Raw genomic sequence first — 18280 nt, 5'->3', positions numbered from 1 at the left:
GTTCCATGTGATTCATGTCGGGCGGTCTGGATGGCCAAATCATTCGCTCGAGCTGTGCAGAATCAATCGCGAACAATTCTGGTCCGGTGACACGGCGCATTGCCATCGATAAAAAAATTCCATCTAGTTTGGGCCATGACGTCCTTGAACAGCTGCAAATGGTCTCCAAGTAGACGAACATCCAGAGGACGCTGTCCATTCCATGCACATACAGCTTACACCATTACGGAGTCAACACCAACTTGCACAGTTCCTTGTTGACAACTAGGGTTCGTGGAGTTTGCGTCACTGTCGAACCCTGCCATCAGCTCCTGCCAACAGAAATCTGGATTCACAAGGTCAGCTCACGGTTTTCGACTCCAACTGATAGTGTCAATAGCCCAGGAGAAGCGCTGCAGCGATGTCGCACTGTTGGCAAAACCACTCGCATCGATCGTCTTCTGCCACACTCCGTTAATGCCAAATTTCGCCGCACTGTCCTAACGGATACGTTCGTCGTACGTTCCACATGGATTTCTGATTTTATTTCATGCAATGCTTCTTTGCTGCTACCTGTCAACTCTACGCAGACGGCACTGTGCTCGTTCGCTAAGGAAAGGCAGTCAGCCGTTGTGTTTTCTGTGGTGTGCGGTAATGTTTGAAATTTGGTATTCTCGGAACTCTCATACTGCGATTATCAGAAGTTGAATTCTTTAACAGTTACCAAAATGGAATGTCCCATGCGTCTAGCTCCATCTCGTGAGGCCAAATTCAAAACCTTTTCATACGAATCATTTGAGTACGAATGGCAGCCCCGCCAGAGCGTTGTCTTTTTTTTATGCAATATCTTGTGTAGTCGATACTACCACCATCTGGTAATGTGTGTATCGGTATTCCGTGAGTGGTTTTTGACCTCAGTGTATATTCGTTTCTAAACTGTTCCGGCGGGGGCGACGATGTGCCGTCTTACCAATGGGTTACTGCGTACATAACAGGCTGACTGCAACATGCTCATCAGATAACGGGATTGTTACAGTTTAATATTGTAATGTTTGCTATATGTCGTTTCACATTGGCATACAAGAACCTGATGGTGGCCCGTGCACCGAAGCTGATTGTCCAATAAGGAAACCTTATCGCAACTCTTGGCTGTGAATCATGACGTTCTTCCAGTGCTTACGAGCAGTGGTGTACCATCTTCTGAAAAAGTATTGGTAAACGCTTTATTAGGCAGGGGTATAGAATGCCTCGCATTTCAGGTAAAATTGATAAGTTCTTCCAACTATTATGAGCTGTGCATTGAATTTAAATAATCGGTAACTTACACAGCATCTCTCTGAATTTGTTTCTGCTTCTTAAACTGATAGCATGCATTTAACGGTTTTGTTTAGAAATAATTCAAAAGCCAAGATCGCTTAAATCATGTTTATTAGAGACCGGTTTCAACATACTAAAGGCGCCATCTTCGGATCTCAGTGTAACTTAACATGTATAAATTACCTTTAGTGTGTTGAAACCAGTCATCCAGTAAACAGGATTTAAACGATCTTGGCTTTTGAATTATTTCTACAACAGAGTGATCGCCCCACAACACACTATGTGTTGACTGCAGCTTTGTTTAGTAGGTCATGTGCTCGTGGAATGTGTACAGAATACCGGTAGTGGGGGTTCTGCGATCGTAATTTCCTTCCAGTAAACGTTTTTGTGCACTGACCGTTCTATGCACAGTCGGCACAAGATAGCTAGTGGCGTTTTAGTCTGATTCCCTCAGAGTGCAGGGGGTGAGTTTTGATCTATGTCTCCGAATAGCTAATGATATTTGAGGATCCACTGAGTGTTCTGTTATTCACTGTTTTCAGTATTTGTGTGGAAAGCTATTGAAGTCACAACAGCTAACCAAGCATGCTCCGAGCACATGTTTCATTTGTAAGAAGGGGCATTTATACATTTCGAAAGTCAAGTGATGGCTGCACTGATACAACACTCTTTCATTGAAATGTATTTAAATACTCATTATAGGCCAATTATTAACCGTTGCTCAAAGTAATTGATCCCTGTGTTAACAGCGTTGAAATAAAATGTTCGTAGGTCAGTATCCACAGTTCAGAAGTGCGCATTTTGATCAGGGCAGTTTTTTGTGAACAATCTTAAATGTACTTAGAACAACCAGGGAATTTGCTACATGTATAATAAAATGCCTGTCTCCCTGAATCCATGAATGTCCACTACATGCTTCTAAATGGATGGATTTGAGTTAGAACTCTCCACACCGTATAGTGGAAATATTTTACAGAAGTTTAGACTGTTTTCACTGACAAGTAGCTGTTTAGAATGGAAAGTAATAACTCTGAGGACCTCCCACGATTATTTTACTTATACCCGAGAACCAGTGTTTGGATTTATTTGGAGATTCTAGCATTGTAGGCCTATTGCGTATGTGTTGCGGAAGCCAATACAGGAAATACTCTCGAACAGATCACGTAAATCATCGCGCGCTGCAGTACACTTGTAGACTCGACGAGGCAATGTAATTATTTGTGTGCCTGTAAGTCAATTTAACGTTCTTCTCTGGAAGGCCACTTTCCTTCAGTTTCAGAGAGGAACCACTTCAAATGCTTTGGAATAGTTGCGCTGCTTGTCCTTGAAAGCTTAATGAAATTCATCCGACCGTTTAGGAGAACATAATCAATGACCATATTTTTATACATACAGGTACTGATTTACGCATAGGTACATTCTTATGTATATGTGTATAACTTCACATTGTGTCTACGAACCCGAGAATTATGTGTCGCCACTGACATTACATCACCCTCCAGCGTTTACTGGCCTCCCCAAAACGGTATCTTATAATGAGGTTTCTCTCGTCTACAGGGGAGGCAAAATTAACACGCCACCGGTATTTAAATAGGAAACTTACCATTTCTTTTGCTGTCAGGCTTCTTAGATGATGCCTCAGTTCTCACTGTCGGAAAATGGGTTTCATTATATCCCTCCGGCTCTACAATGAAGAAAACGAAGCAGCCGAAATGTTACGTATGGCTCAACAGTTGCCGATGTTCTGAACAAGTTATCAACTCTTCTCCGAATGATCGCAAACGAAATCCACTTCGGATTGTAGTTCCCTTGTTCTTGAGGAATCTGTTTATTATGATCTCCTTTCTCTTTAAAGGGATTAATCTAAATTGTACCTAAATTCTACTCTCTGTGAATTTGCATCAGAGATGTTCTAGAATTACTTTCCGAGAGGCATCCCACACACTGAGCTTTTCTTCGAATCGGTCCTCTTTTTGTTCTTTTTTCCTTTTCTGGTACTTTGTATTTATGGATTTCTAGCTTTGCTCCTTTTGTTGAGACACAGAGGGTGTCCCAGTTAACTTGCATGTCGCTTATATCTCAGAGACACTAATCGTTTAGCAGAATATCCGATACCAATCTACAATTTACGAAAACGGTGAAGAGTTGTTAAGCTCTAAGTGCCAATTTAAGATACACTTTATTTAATCATACAACAGTACACTATCTGATAATGTCGTGAGCATTACGCTAGGTAAGGAAAGTTATTGCGACAGAAAGACACACTCATTCTTTATTAGAGCCGGCAGCTGGCCTGTTATAAGGTGAGAGATTTGTGATGCCAGCACTGCACATAAAGCTGTTCTCCTGTCTGGGAATAGAACGAACGGAAGCTGTTCCCGCTTCCTCTGCCCAGAAGCAGCTGCACAGCTGCAACACTAAAGTGGGCGAATGTGTCACAGGAATTATACGCATGGAATGTTTTGGGAATAATCTACGAGCGCGGTATAGTTCCTAGCATAGTATAAGGAAGAAAGGTTCTAACGAGCAATGACCAATGCCGCATTCAGACTTCCGAGGTACCGTGCGCGGTTTCAAACCGAAAGCACTTCGTCTATGAACTCGTTAATGAAAATGCTGCTTTGTTTACACTCTGCGCTCGCCTTCTAAAAATCAGAGATTTCCTTACTCCAACACGAAAATAAGAATAGTTTTCAGCGCCATGTTGACATCAGAGTCTGCATTCTTTGCTAATACCGACAGTTAAACCCAGTTGTCATAAAAACATGTCAAAACGTGTATTAAAAGTATCATATTTGTAACCTAAATTGTTTCGACCTACACAATAACAGAAAAGTGAAGACGTTATGTGAATGTAAAATATTTATAGAACCAACACTGAGGATGTTTTTGCGTCACTTTTAATTTGTAGTAACCGTAATAGGAAAACATATAATCCATAAGGGAAACACGTAATCCATACATGTAATGAAAATGAATGTGTGTGTGTTCGTTCCACATCTTCTAAACCACTGGACCAATATCAGCCAAACTTGATACACATATCCTTTGCTGTCACGCAACAATCGGTGTTGGATCAACAACCACCTACCTAACATAGTTCAGGAGATATGACGTCATAAATACGGAGTGTGTGAAAAATTGCCACATCGTGTATACCGTCATTTGAGCATCGGAGAGACTGTGTATGGACGACGTAGTAATAAGCATCTTTGGCGTAGAACAACATCTGAAATATCTGATTGAAAATAAGTTACCAGCTCCGGATGGAATCCCAGTTCGGTGTTGCAAAGAGTAATCTGCGACAACGGCCCTTTACCTAGCTTTCATTTATCGTGAATCTGTCGCTCACCTCAGTCCCAAGCGACTAGAAAAAAGCGCAGGTGACTGCCGGATATAGAAAACGTAAAAGAACGGACCCGCAAAATTACAAACCAGTATCCCTAACAACGGTTTGCTGCAGAATCCTTCAACAGATTCTCAGTCCAAATATAACAAATTTTCTTGAGATTGACAATTTTCTCGTCACGAATCAGCAAGGTTTTAGAAATCATCGCTTGCGTAAAACTCAGCTTACCGTTTTCTCATATTATGCACATTTCCGGAAACCATTTGACACGGTACCCCGTTGAGGTCTGTTAACGAAGGCACAAGCAGATAGAATAGGTTCACAGGTAATTGAGTAGCTCGAAGATTTCTTAAGTGATAGAACCCAGTATGCTGTCCTCGACGGCGGGTGTTCATTAGAGACAAGGGTATCGTTAGGATTGCCGTAGGGAAGTGTTATAAGACCGCTGTTTTTCTCTTTATACATAAATGATTTGGCGGACAGGATGTGCCGCAATCTTTGGTTGTTTGCTGATAATGCTGTGTTCCGTGGAACGGCGACGAAGTTAAGTGACTACAGCAAGATACAAGTTGAAATAGACAAAATTTGTTGTTCGTATGATGAATAGCAGATCAGATAGATTTAAATGTAGGAAAATGTAAGTTAATGCAGATAAGTAGGAAAAATAAACCTCTAATTTTGGGATACAGCATTAGTAGTGTCCTGCTTGACACAGTCACGTCGTATATGTGGGCGTAACGTTGCAAAGGGATGTATAATGGAACGAGCATGTGAGAACTGTGGCAGGGAAGGCGAATTGTCGACTTCGGGCTACTGGCAGAATTTTAGGAATGTGTAGTTCATAAGTAAAGGAGACGGCATATAGGATGCTGGTACGACCTATTCTTAAATACTGCTCATGTGTTTGGGATCAGTACCGGGTTGGACTGAAGGACGCTATCGAAGCAATTCAGAGGTGGACAGCTAAATTTGTTACCGGTAGGTTCGGGAACTGAAATGGTAATTCCTGAAGGAAAGGCACCGTTCTTTTCGAGAAAATCTACTCCGAAAATTTAGAGACCAACCGTTTACAGCTTACTGCCGAATTATTCTACTACCGCCAAATTACACTGCGTATAAAGACCACGAAGGTACGATACGAGAAAATAGGGCTCATACAGAGGCATATAGACAGTCCTTTTTCAGAATGAGATTTTCACTCTGTAGCGGAGTGTGAGCTGATATGAAACTTTCTGGCAGATTAAAGCTATGTGCCCGACCGAGACTCGAACTCGGGACCGGGCGTGAGTCGTGCTTCGGTAGCTCAGATGGCATAGTCGGCTCTCAGCCGCGGCAGCGTGCGGACGGCCCCGCGCGCCGGCCAGTGCTCCGCTGCAGGCGCTGTTTACTTCCGCGTCGTAGCTTTAAGGCTTGTGTCCGTCCACCGTGAACAACATCTCGAGCGCTTACCGCCGTGCGTCCCTTAAACTTTCCTTCCCAGCTGAACATGCGCGACCTCGTGCACATGAAGTTGAAATGTTCATACGTGAAGAAATTCGTTTAGATCCTAACCACGCTATCGGAATCCATTTTTCGATAATGAGTAGTGTCGTTTATATTAAAATGAAAAACACCGAGGTGTGTGAAGATGTTATTCGCCGCCATGCCAATGGACTTAAGTTCAAATACTCTGATGGTCACGTCGGAGCTGTAACACTTGAACTCGCAGAGTACGGTCAACGCACGATTAGGGTGTTTGAACTACCTTTTGAAGTGCCGAAGGACGAAGTTGTCTCTGCGTTACAACCATACGGTAACGTGATCGGTTACGTAGAGGAAAAATGGCAAACCTTCACGACCTACCATGTCCTTAATGGTGTGCATCAGGTCAAAATTGAACTGAAAAAACATATACCATCAAACCTGACAACTGGCGGGGTGCGAGCCATTGTCATGTACGACGGCCAACCCCGAAGATGTGCGGGTTGTGGACAAGAAGGCCACGTCAGATCCGCCTGCATGCGACGCCGCCTGATCCAGACGCCGGTCGGCGAGGAAGCGTCCCCACCGGTGATCACTCAGATTCCTGTCACATATGCCAAGGTTGCCAAGGAAGGTAGCACCTCTACACAGGGTCTTCCGGCTCCGTTGACGTCGTCTGATCAGGTAGATGCAACCGCTACTGAGATTCCTTCTGAGGTGCCACAGACACCAATCCTGACCTGCCGAATCTTCGGAGCACTGTGACTGAAAATGCTACTGAGATGGACGTTGATTTGGGAGTGGTACCTACTTCTGCTTTCCTTCAGGCTGGTCCGGAGTCAGACGAAAGCCACCCGCAATCAGACTCTGAACGACATGTTTGAAAACAAGGGTCGACACGAAAGAGAAAGAAACGTAGCCGTACACCCCCTGATGAATCCATTCTACGGATGGATACCGGGCATGCAGACCCGAATATGGACGACAAATCGCTCTTTGATGACCAAAAGTCTGATGCGAACCACCACTGGCAACGAACTCCCCCTCCTTACTGGCGTCGTCGCCTCCACAGGTCGACGTTGAAGAGAGCCTATCCGCTGAGCCGAAAACTACGTCTCCACTCCACGTGGATGATGTGCACAGCCGATGCCCTACCGCAGTATCAGTCTCCTGGGTAGATGACGTAGAGATCGAAGGGACTGGGGTGGTCGGTGCTGATGATGGGGCGCCTCCAACGGTTACGCCCGCGCCCGCAAACTCTCCACAATAGCAACCTCTTCGGCGACTGGCAAGATGGACGACCTCTCGCTCCTGAAGAAGGAGCCCCACCTGCGCCTGTGGGACTCCAACACCAGCATTATCGTGTCGCAACGATTAACCTTGCAACCATTCGTGCGCCCCACAAACTAGCGCTGCTCCGAGGTATGATTTATGATGCGGTCATAGATATTGCGCTTTTTCAGGAAGTGCATGTCGCCGATTTTTCACCGCCACATGGCTTCACGGCGCATCTTTCTCCCGCTTCGGACACCGGTAATGGTGTTGCCATCATCTTACGAGATAGTCTTCCTGCCGATGTTTTCCTATACCTCTCCAACGGCAGAGATATGGCCCTTACTCTCTTTGGTGTACGCATCGTCAACATTTATGCGCCGTCGGGCTCCAGCTACCGTTGTGAACGCAATGCCTTCTTCGCGAATGAAGTTAGACCCCTTCTTATGGGACCACACGATGACTGGGTCGTGGGTGGAGACTTCAACTGCAGCCAGCGACCTCAGGATCAACTGCCGCGTCACTCACCATGCGCAGCTCTGGAAACAGTCATCACGCGGCTACAATTTGTCGACACGTGGATACATGTTCACGTCCGCAGCTCGTGGTCGTGCGGTAGCGTTCTCGCTTCCCACGCCCGGGTTCCCGGGTTCGATTCCCGGAGGGGTCAGGAAGTTTCTCTGCCTCGTGATGGCAGGGTGTTGTGTGATGTCCTTAGGTTAGTTCGGTTCGAGTAGTTCTAAGTTCTAGGGGACTGATGACCATAGATGTTAAGTCCGATAGTGCTCAGAACCAATTGAGACATGTTCACGGTGATCTTATGGGATTTACGTACTACACTGCGCACTCCTCTAGCCGACTGGATCGCATCTAAATCTCGCGATCCCTAATTCAACACACTCGACAGGCTGAAATCAGGCCTGTTGCTTTCTCAGATCATGAGGCTTACTTCTGTGATGCTGTTCTCACAAGACAGACAGTATGGCCCGGACGTGGTATATGGAAACTGAACACGGCGCTTCTTAATTCACCTGACTGTCGACTTCTAATAGAAGACACTTGGATCACATGTAATAGACGCCATCCTACGTATCCGTCTACCATATCCTGGTGGATCCAGTGTGCAAAACCTGCTCTTCGAAAAACTTTGATCCGGTATGGCAAAGATGTTGTAGCCGGTAGGAAGAGCACTATGGACTTTTACTACAGGATCCTAAGAGAATGCTCCACGATGCCAGCCTCCCCTGAGCGCCATAAAAGGATTAACCATGCTAAGGCACAAATCTCCAATCTCATGCGGAGGCATTTGGAAGGAGCGATAGTACGAGATCTCGTACTGCTGATCGTATGCCACATGAACATCCGTCGATGTACCATATCATCCAAGAACGCCAAAATCGACGCCGAAAATTGATTCACGTCCTAACAGACCAAGGAGGGCGTCGCTACGTAACCCAATCTGCAATAGGGAATATGCTTCACGCCCACTACCAGCAGCTCTACGCCACAATTCCACATTCCCCAGAGGATCGAGGAAGTCTCACAGCTCAACTTTGGTGGTATCCCAGGAGATGCGGCGATTGACTTGATGTCAGAGGTGACTGATGATGAAGTCCGCGATGCGATCCGGGCAGGAACCATCAATCGCTCCCCTCGAATTTTATCGCACCTTCCGTGATTTGTTAGAGTGCACCTTCACCTCCTCCGGAAGTACCTGTGCCGGGCGCTATCATGGAAGGAATTATTATTCCCGTACATAAACCGCACGGTGGCAACAATATCAGTTATTATTGGCCTATCACCCTCCTTAGCAGTGATATGAAAATCTTCACTCGCCTTTTGGCGGCACGACTTAAAAACGTTGCCCGATATGTTGTGTCGCCAGACCAAGCATCTTTGGGAGGGGATAATAATATCCGCAAGGCTTTATGCCGCTACAGGGATATGATCGTCGTTACCCAGGCACAACGCCTGTCTGGGGCACTTACAGGTTTGGACTTTAGTCTAGCTTTTGATAGGGTTGACCATTCGTTCCTAAAGGCCGTTCTCCACCATATGGGTTTCCCAATCGCCGTTGTCACGGTAGTGATGCGCCTTCTGCGGGGTGCCTCATCCAGGATTATGTACAATGGCAGACTCACTCCTCCGATAAAAATTGGTCGATCCGTACGTCAAGGTTGCCCTCTATCAGCGATTTTGTACGCCTTTTCCTTGGAATCCTTGCTATGTGGACTAAGACAACGTTTGGTAGGGTTGTCCATAGATCGCTACCTATTCTGATTCACGGCCTGTGCTGACGATGTAGTCATCTGTTTACGTAATGCCGACGAGGTTCGAGCTGTTTTGACGTGGGTAGCGACTTATGGTGAGGCATCGGGTAGCTCCTTAAACGTACTTAAGTCACAAGTTATGTTCATTGGCACGGGACTTCCCGTGGAGTGAGTTACACCTCTCACCACCTTTGATAACATTCGCTGTTTGGGAATAGATTTTTCATATGATCTCCGGCGTTCAGCCGACGCCTCCTTTTAGTCATCAGAGCAGGTCTTATGGACCATCGCCTTCAATCCCTAGATATTCTCCAACGAGCTCGATAAGTAAATATATATATCGCATCCCGATACCTTTCCCGCTTACTGCGGCACGTCGCATGTTCGCAGCGATGGCATCTTTCGTCAGCTCTGAGCTGTTACTCAAAGTTAACTATGCAACCCTTACTTTTCCCCGTGAACGAGGTGGGATAGGTCTGTTTCACGTGCCGGTTAGAGATCGCGCCCTATTTGTCAGCTCCTAGTTGACGGTATGGACACATTGCCCAACGAGCCTCAATGGTCTCCTCCTGTCGGCATATAAGCCGGTCTCACTGTCAGCCCCAATGATGATCTCGGATGTTCCGGCCCAGTTCCATTATATACGATACTTCTTTCTTGAACTCAGTTATTTACGCCTCACCTTACCCAGACAACTTTTCCTCAAGACAAAGGCAGTATACAATGTCCTCCAATTATGTCGTCCACCTAACTCGATTGAACAAAAGTTCCACCAGGTTGACTAGCGTCATGTATGGCGCGCGATGTTCGTCTGTTACCTTGACACGAATGTTCAATCTGTCTGGTACCTAACTGTCAATGGTAAGCAAATCAACCAATTTCGCTTTCATCGTATCCACCTCGCCCAATCACCTCTATGTTCCACGTGTGAAGTGCCGGACAATAATGAACATCGGTTTGTTTGCGGACCGGCGGCGGAGGTTTGGCACTTGATTCATCGTATTGTGGCTTTTCTAACGCTGGACATTCCGGATCGCATTACTCCCCTTTCATTATAATTTCAGGAACATGATTATTTTCCTCGGACAAAGACCAATGCTGTAAATTGGATTCGCGGACATGCCATTCACTACCTATTTGGACAGACTGTAGACTCTGTACTCGATTTTTGGACATACCTCAATGACCGTCATTATGTCGTTGTCCGTCACCCAAAATACAGACAATTTTTCTCAAACTTCCTTGGGAGTGCTGTCCACGACCCGCCTCGCAGCTGGAATGTGTTGAGCCAAGAGAGAAGAAGGTTTCCTGTTTGAACCAATGAACATTTCTGAACAATTTAACGGAACACATGAATTTCGAGAAGACGTGACTCAACATATTACCAGCGGGGCGCAGAAGGCCTCTGATAAATTACACAACAAAAAAGAAAAAAAAGTAAGAAAAAGAAAGGAAAATGGAAAAAATAAAAAAAAATAAAAAAATAAATAAAAATAAAAACAGTATTTTAAACATAGCTGCGCAACAGCGACGGTTCCACGTAATAAAATTATAAACAGCCGACCAGTGGCAATGGATAAAGAATTCTTTACCTAGGTTTCGACAAATATAAATTTGTCTTCTTCAGAAGGTGGCAATTTTACATTAGTAAGGACTACTGTACCATCGCCGTCTTTCTATTAAAAAGTAAAAACAATAAAAATAAAAATAAAATTCAGAATAAGGAAGATTTGGTTTTGTTTGTAATGATAACCCTAACCTTGATTTCCCATATTTCCCCTGGAGTAGGTTTAGTCAGGTGCCAACGCCTGAAGTGGACCAGATTTTTTTGTTATAGGATGAAATGTGGCGGTGGCACTTCGGGTTCTTTTGTAGTTCCAAAAGAAACAAAAAAAGAAAAAAAAGAACAAAAATATAAAGAAAATAAAAAGTGTTCAAGGCGTCAAAAAAAAAAATGGTAGAGCACTTGCCCGCGAAAGGCAAAGGTCCCGACTTCGAGTCTCGGTCGGGCACACAATTTTAATCTGCCAGGAAGTTTCATATCAGCGCACACTCCGCTGCAGAGTGAAAATCTCATTCTGGAAACATCCCCCAGGCTGTGGCTAAGCCATGTCTCCGCAGTATCCTTTCTTTCAGGAGTGCTAGTTCTGCAAGGTTCTTAGGAGAGCTTCTGTAAAGTTTGGAAGGTAGGAGACGAGATACTGGCAGGACCGGGCGTGAGTCGTGCTTCGGTAGCTCAGATGGTAGAGCGCTTGCCCGCGAAAGGCAAAGGTCCCGAGTTCGAGTCGCGGTCGGGCACGCAGTTTTAGTCTGCCAGGAAGTTTCAGTCCTTTTTCAAATGGTTCAAATGGCTCTGAGCACTATGGGACTTAACTACTGAGATCATCAGTACCCTAGAACCTAGAATTACTTAAACCTAACTAACCTAAGGACATCACACGCATCCATGCCCGAGGCAGGATTCGAACCTGCGACCGCAGCGGTCGCGCGGTTCCAGACTGTAGCGCCTAGAACCGCTCGGCCACCGCGGACGGCAGTCCTTTTTCACTCGCTCTATATGACAGTGGAACGGGGAAGGAAATGCCTGGTAGTGGTATGGGGTACCCACTGCCACGCACCGTACGGTTTTTTTGCGGAGTATCCATGTAGAAGATGTAGATGTAGAAGTTTTAATACGTATAGTACAGTAAAATTATGAAATTCTCCGAAGTCTGGAAGCGCTTTTGGCAGTTTTCAACAGCGCAAACGGCTGTAGGCGAAAACAGTAGACGTCTGTAGAACTACAGTACGTAGGCGCGTTAGCATAGAAAAGTTTACAATATTGCGTTGTATACAATGAGAAGCGGCGGCGCATAGCGTACAGAAACTGTCAGGGATAATCATTTGAACACTGCACTTACATATTTGTACGTTACGCATTTTCCTTTGTACAACTGGTTCATTAGTTTAAAGATGTTTTCTCGAATACGTTGAAATGAAATTTTTTCGATACTTCACTACAAACACAGTTCATTTTTCACTTTCGTTTCTAAGAAACTGGGAAAATGAGTAGTGTACCCGGATGACGCCGGGTTTTCAGATACTACTTGTTAAATAACAGTAGGTCCTGCAAAACTATTTTCTTGAGCAGGAATGAATCAGTGGGGAAGGTAGGGGATGGTGGGACGGTAATAGTTCTTGTCTTGTAATCCTTTTATTGAATCCTATTGCTTCACTACCCAAACAAACGCCGAATATTGTAAATATTTTTCTAGACGTGTATTCAACTTGCTGAAACCAGGTCGAAATTGTCACTGCAATTGAATGTTTCTGCAATGAGTTTCCATTCAAACTCAGCACCTCGACGATTTAGGAGTTTGTAAGGGCACTTAGGAAATGCTGCTAGTGACTTAGCGTTTATTTATGATTTGTATTGAAACAGAGAAGTAGGTTGGAAGTTTACGGTTTAAGAATCTGCCAACGATGAAATCATTAGAGATGGAGCACAACCGGACGAAATCCAAGGAAAAAAAAAGAGGTTAGCCATGCTCTTTCCAATAGGAATTATCTTTCAGTTTGCCTGAAGTGATTTAGATAAATCAGAGGAAACCTACATCTCAACGGTCGACGGGGGTTAGAATGCCCTCCTATCTCGAGTCCAAGTACAGTGCCTCAACCACTTGCTGAACATGCAGTGAAAATTCTTGCACAAAATAAGGCGTACATGCAACAAACGTACGTCTGAGATGTCGATCCAGCACAGTTTCAGCAAGTTATACAACTATCCAAACATTTACTGGGAGAAATATGTGAACCAGCACAGTGATGGGGAGGAAGGAACTTCCTTGTAAGGGGCAGAAAGGGAGAGATTCTGCACATTATCATTTTTTTTTTTTTTTTTTTTTTTTTGGTCGTTACTCTATTGACTGGTTTGATGCAGGCCGCCACGAATTCCTTTCCTGTGCTAACCTCTTCATCTCAGAGTAGCACTTGCAACCTACATCCTCAATTATTTGCTTGACGTATTCCAATCTCTGTCTTCCTCTACAGTTTTTGTCCTCCAGCTCCCTCTAGTACCATGGAAGTCATTCCCTCATGTCTTAGCAGATGTCCTATCATCCTGTCCCTTCTTCTTATCAGTGTTTCCACATATTCCTTTCCGATTCTGTATAGAAACTCCTCATTCCTTACCTTATCAGTCCACCTAATTTTCAACATTCGTCTATAGCACCACATCTCAAATGCTTCGATTCTCTTCTGTTCCGGTTTTCCCACAGTCCATGTTTCACTAGCATACAATGCTGTACTCCAGACGTACATCCTCAGAAATTTCTTCCTCAAATTAAGGCCAGTATTTGATATTAGTAGACTTCACTTGGCCAGAAATGCCTTTTTTGCCATAGCGAGTCTGCTTTTGATGTCCTCCTTGCCCCGTCCGTCATTGGTTATTTTACTGCCTAAGTAGCGGGATTCCTTAACTTCATTGACTTCGTGATCATCAATCCTGATGTTAAGTTTCTCGCTCTTCTCATTTCTACTACTTCTCATTACCTTCGTCTTTCTCCGATTTACTCTCAAACCATACTGTGTACTCATTAGACTGTTCATTCCGTTCAGCAGATCATTTAATTCTTCTTCACTTTCACTCAGGATAGCAATGTCATCAGCGAATCGTATCATTGATATCCTTTCACCTTGTATTTTAATTCCACTCCTGAACTTTTCTTTTATTTCGATCACTGCTTCCTCGATGTATAGATTGAAGAGTAAGGGCGGAAGGCTACAGCCTTGTCTTACACCCTTCTTAATACGAGCACTTCGTTCTTGATCGTCCACTCTTATTATTCCCTCTTGGTTGGTGTACATATTGTATATGACCCATCTCTCCCTATAGCTTACCCCTACTATTTTCAGAATCTCGAACAGCTTGCACCATTTTATATTGTCGAACGCTTTTTCCAGGTCGACAGATCCTATGAAAGTGTCTTGATTTTTCTTTAGCCTTGCTTCCATTATTAGCCGTAACGTCAGAATTGCCTCTCTCGTCCCTTTACTTTTCCTAAAGCCAAACTGATCGTCACCTAGCGCATTCTCAATTTTCTTTTCCATTCTTCTGTATATTATTCTTGTGAGCAGCTTCGATGCATGAGCTGTTAAGCTGATTGTGCGATAATTCTCGCACTTGTCAGCTCTTGCCGTCTTCGGAATTGTGGGGATGATGCCTTTCCGAAAGTCAGATGGTAAATCGCCAGACTCATATATTCTACACACCAACGTGAATAGTCGTTTTGTTGCCACTTCCCCCAATGATTTTAGAAATTCTGAGGGAATGTTATCTATCCCTTCTGCCTTATTTGTCCGTAAGTCCTCCAAAGCTCTTTTAAATTCCGATTCTAATACTGGGTCCAAATGGGTCCAAATGGCTCTGAGCACTATGGGACTCAACATCTTAGGTCATAAGTCACCTAGAACTTAGAACTACTTAAACCTAACTAACCTAAGGACATCACACTCACCCATGCCCGAGGCAGGATTCGAACCTGCGACCGTAGCAGTCCCGCGGTTTCGGACTGCAGCGCCAGAACCGCACGGCCACCGCGGCCGGCTCTAATACTGGATCCCCTATCTCTTCTAAATCGACTCCTGTTTCTTCCTCTATCACATCAGACAAATCTTCACCCTCATAGAGGCTTTCAGTGTATTCTTTCCACCTATCTACTCTCTCCTCTGCATTTAACAGTGGAATTCCCTTGCACTCTTAATGTTACCACCTTAGCTTTTAATGTGACCAAAGGTTGTTTTGACTTTCCTGTATGCTGAGTCTGTCCTTCCGACATTCATATCTTTTTCGATGTCTTCACATTTTTCCTTCAGCCATTTCGTCTTAGCTTCCCTGCACTTCCTATTTCTTTCATTACTCAGCGACTTGTATTTCTGTTTTCCTGATTTTCACGGAACATGTTTGTACTTCCTCCTTTGATCAATCAACTGAAGTATTTCTGCTGTTAACCATGGTTTCTTCGCAGCTACCTTCTTTGTACCTATGTTTTCCTTCCCAACTTCTGTGATGGCCCTTTTTAGAGATGTTCAATCCTCTTCAACTGTACTGATTACTGCGCTATTCCTTATTGCTGTATCTATAGCGTTAGAGAACTTTAAACGTATCTCGTCATTCCTTAGTACTTCCGTATCCCACTTCTTTGCGTATTGATTCTTCCTGACTAATGTCTTGAACTTCAGCCTACTCTTCATCACTACTATATTGTGATCTGAGTCTATATCTGCTCCTGGGTACGCCTTACAATCCAGTATCTGATTTCGGAATCTCTGTCTGACCATGATGTAATCTAATTGAAATCTTCCCGTATCTCCTGTCGTTTTCCAAGTATACCTCCTCCTCGTGTGATTCTTGAACAGGGTATTCGCTATTACTAGCTGAAACTTGTTACAGAACTCAATTAGTCTTTCTCCTCTTTCATTCCTTCGTGACGTACGCGCCGCGGCCTGTATTTCTCGTGGGCCTCGCTCTTGATGAACTGGGGCGAAAGCAGAGCGGCACTCGTTGAGCTCCACAGCGTCGACCAGAGGGCGCTGTGGTCGGCGTCGTTCGTCCGCTCTCGTACTGCCAACCTACGAGCGTGCACCTACGCTGTGGCATCGGAACTATCGATACCATAAAAATATTATTTCACGTTCACGCCTTCAGGCCCTCTCATAAATAATAACAATTATTATAATAAATAATAAGCAATTAGAAAATTAAACAAACATAACTAAAAATAAAAGCGACAATATTTTTTGTGTAGTTGAAACACTGTCCGTCAGGTAGTGACCTCTACCAGATCGCATAGGAACTACGTACCCTCGAGCAAGTGACGCGTGTTACTGATACTGCACGTCTGTTCACTGCTGTTAACTATCTCAGTAAGTCCGATGTAAGGCGCTTGCCTCACCTTGTTGTATCTGACGAAAGGGGAATCGTCAGTATAACGGTCAGTTCTTTACTTCCCCCTAGAGGAGAACAAGTGGACACTACAACTTGTGAAATATTAGTTCTCTTTATTACAGGATAGATATGAAGATTTACTGAACTATGTGCAATCCACTTCTACAGGAACATTCAGACTATTTACAACTGGCTCTGAATACTAAAGTACCACAGGATGAACGTAGTTTTACAAGACTCTTCACTTTGCGCACGTAGACGTAATTTTCACAGTTAAAGTTCAGCATTAGACTTTAAATACACTGGTTCCTCACCTAAGACTACACCGTCGTCTTAATCATTGCTCACGAATTGTGTGAGAGCCGCTCTGCTCGGCCTTATACATGCCTCTTGGTGCGGTGGCGTTGCTAAGCTGAGAAAGGGTGTAGTTTCGCCAACGCCTCCCACTCATCGTTGTAGTATGCAGCTAGACGTTGTTATCTTGTATAATATCGACGCCAAGCGCCGACTTTGCTACGACACCGCAATCTTTGGATGATATCACTGTTCTAAGTTTTTATTTTCAGTTGATTGTCCTCTCGTTTGTGCTGCTCCTCATTACTTTCAGGTCGCCTCCTTACCCTAGTGTCTCGCTGCTATGTAGAGGATCGGGTTCGATTCCCCGTAATGATATATGATTTTCCTTGTTGACGCGACTGAAATGGGGTTCACTCACTTCCGTAAGGGAAACTGAGGATCTATTTCATCGAGAAATAGCAGCTCCAAGGTCAAGAAAGCCGAGAGTGGTGTCGCGACCTCATGGCTCTGCATACAGCATAGGCAGAGGATGACAAGGCGGCCGATCGGTCCCAATAGGCCTACCAGGGAAGGTAGGCGGGGCCTTTGCATTACTTTCGTCTTTCTTCTGCGTGCTCAACCCATGGTGTGCCCTCATTAGACCATTTCATTCAACAGTTCCTGCAATTGCTCCTCACCGTCTCTATTAACAGAACTTACCGAGTTGATTATTCTCCAGATTGAGATGAGTTTCAAACGGTGGAGAAAAATTAGCCAGATTGATTTCATATTTATTCCTCCTCCATTTCAGCCACCATCTCTAATTCTACTTCTATATATTCATGATATCTATGCAGTTCACAATTAAGTGAAGGGTTCATCGAATAACCTTCAAGCTATTTCTCTGCCGTTCCATTCTCGAAGAGTGTGAGGGTGAAACTAACGTTTATATCTTTCCGTGGGAGCTCTTATTTCTGTTATTGTATTATAATGATCGTTCTTTCCCGTGTAGGTGGAAGCCAACAAAATTTTTTCAGAGGAGCAAGGTGGTGATTGAAATTTCATGAGAAGATCGTACCTCAACGAAAACCTTCTTTGCTTTAATGTTTTCCACTCGAATTCAAGTAAATGGTCAGTCGCACTCACAATACAAAACGAGATATGACCTTTTCTGAAGTTCTTCCGTGCCATCCGTGAGTTCTATCTGATGATGTTCCCACACTGGACAGTAATAACCCAGCAGACTGGCCCAGTGTAAGCAGTCTGTTTAGTAGACCTGTTATACTTTCTAAGTATTGTGCCAATAAATAGTAGTCTGATTTTTTTCCACACAATAATATCTATGTCATCGTCCCAATTTAAGTTATTAGTAGCTGCATTCAATTAGTATTTAGCTGATATTACATCCTTTCGCTTTGTGTGATTTATCGT

General features: G+C 44.2%; 1 protein-coding gene across 1 annotated transcript in view; it reads left to right on the top strand.

The window, feature by feature from the left end:
- The window catches only part of LOC124742251 (acid sphingomyelinase-like phosphodiesterase 3a), a 1292708-nt gene that overhangs the window by 118275 nt on the left and 1156153 nt on the right, over positions 1 to 18280 (top strand). The gene's annotated exons all lie outside the window — the stretch shown is intronic.

This window comes from Schistocerca piceifrons, chromosome 1 (assembly GCF_021461385.2).
Source record: "Schistocerca piceifrons isolate TAMUIC-IGC-003096 chromosome 1, iqSchPice1.1, whole genome shotgun sequence".
Taxonomy (NCBI): domain Eukaryota; kingdom Metazoa; phylum Arthropoda; class Insecta; order Orthoptera; family Acrididae; genus Schistocerca; species Schistocerca piceifrons.
Note: the sequence above shows the minus strand (reverse complement) of the source record. Positions and strands in the feature narration are given on the sequence as shown.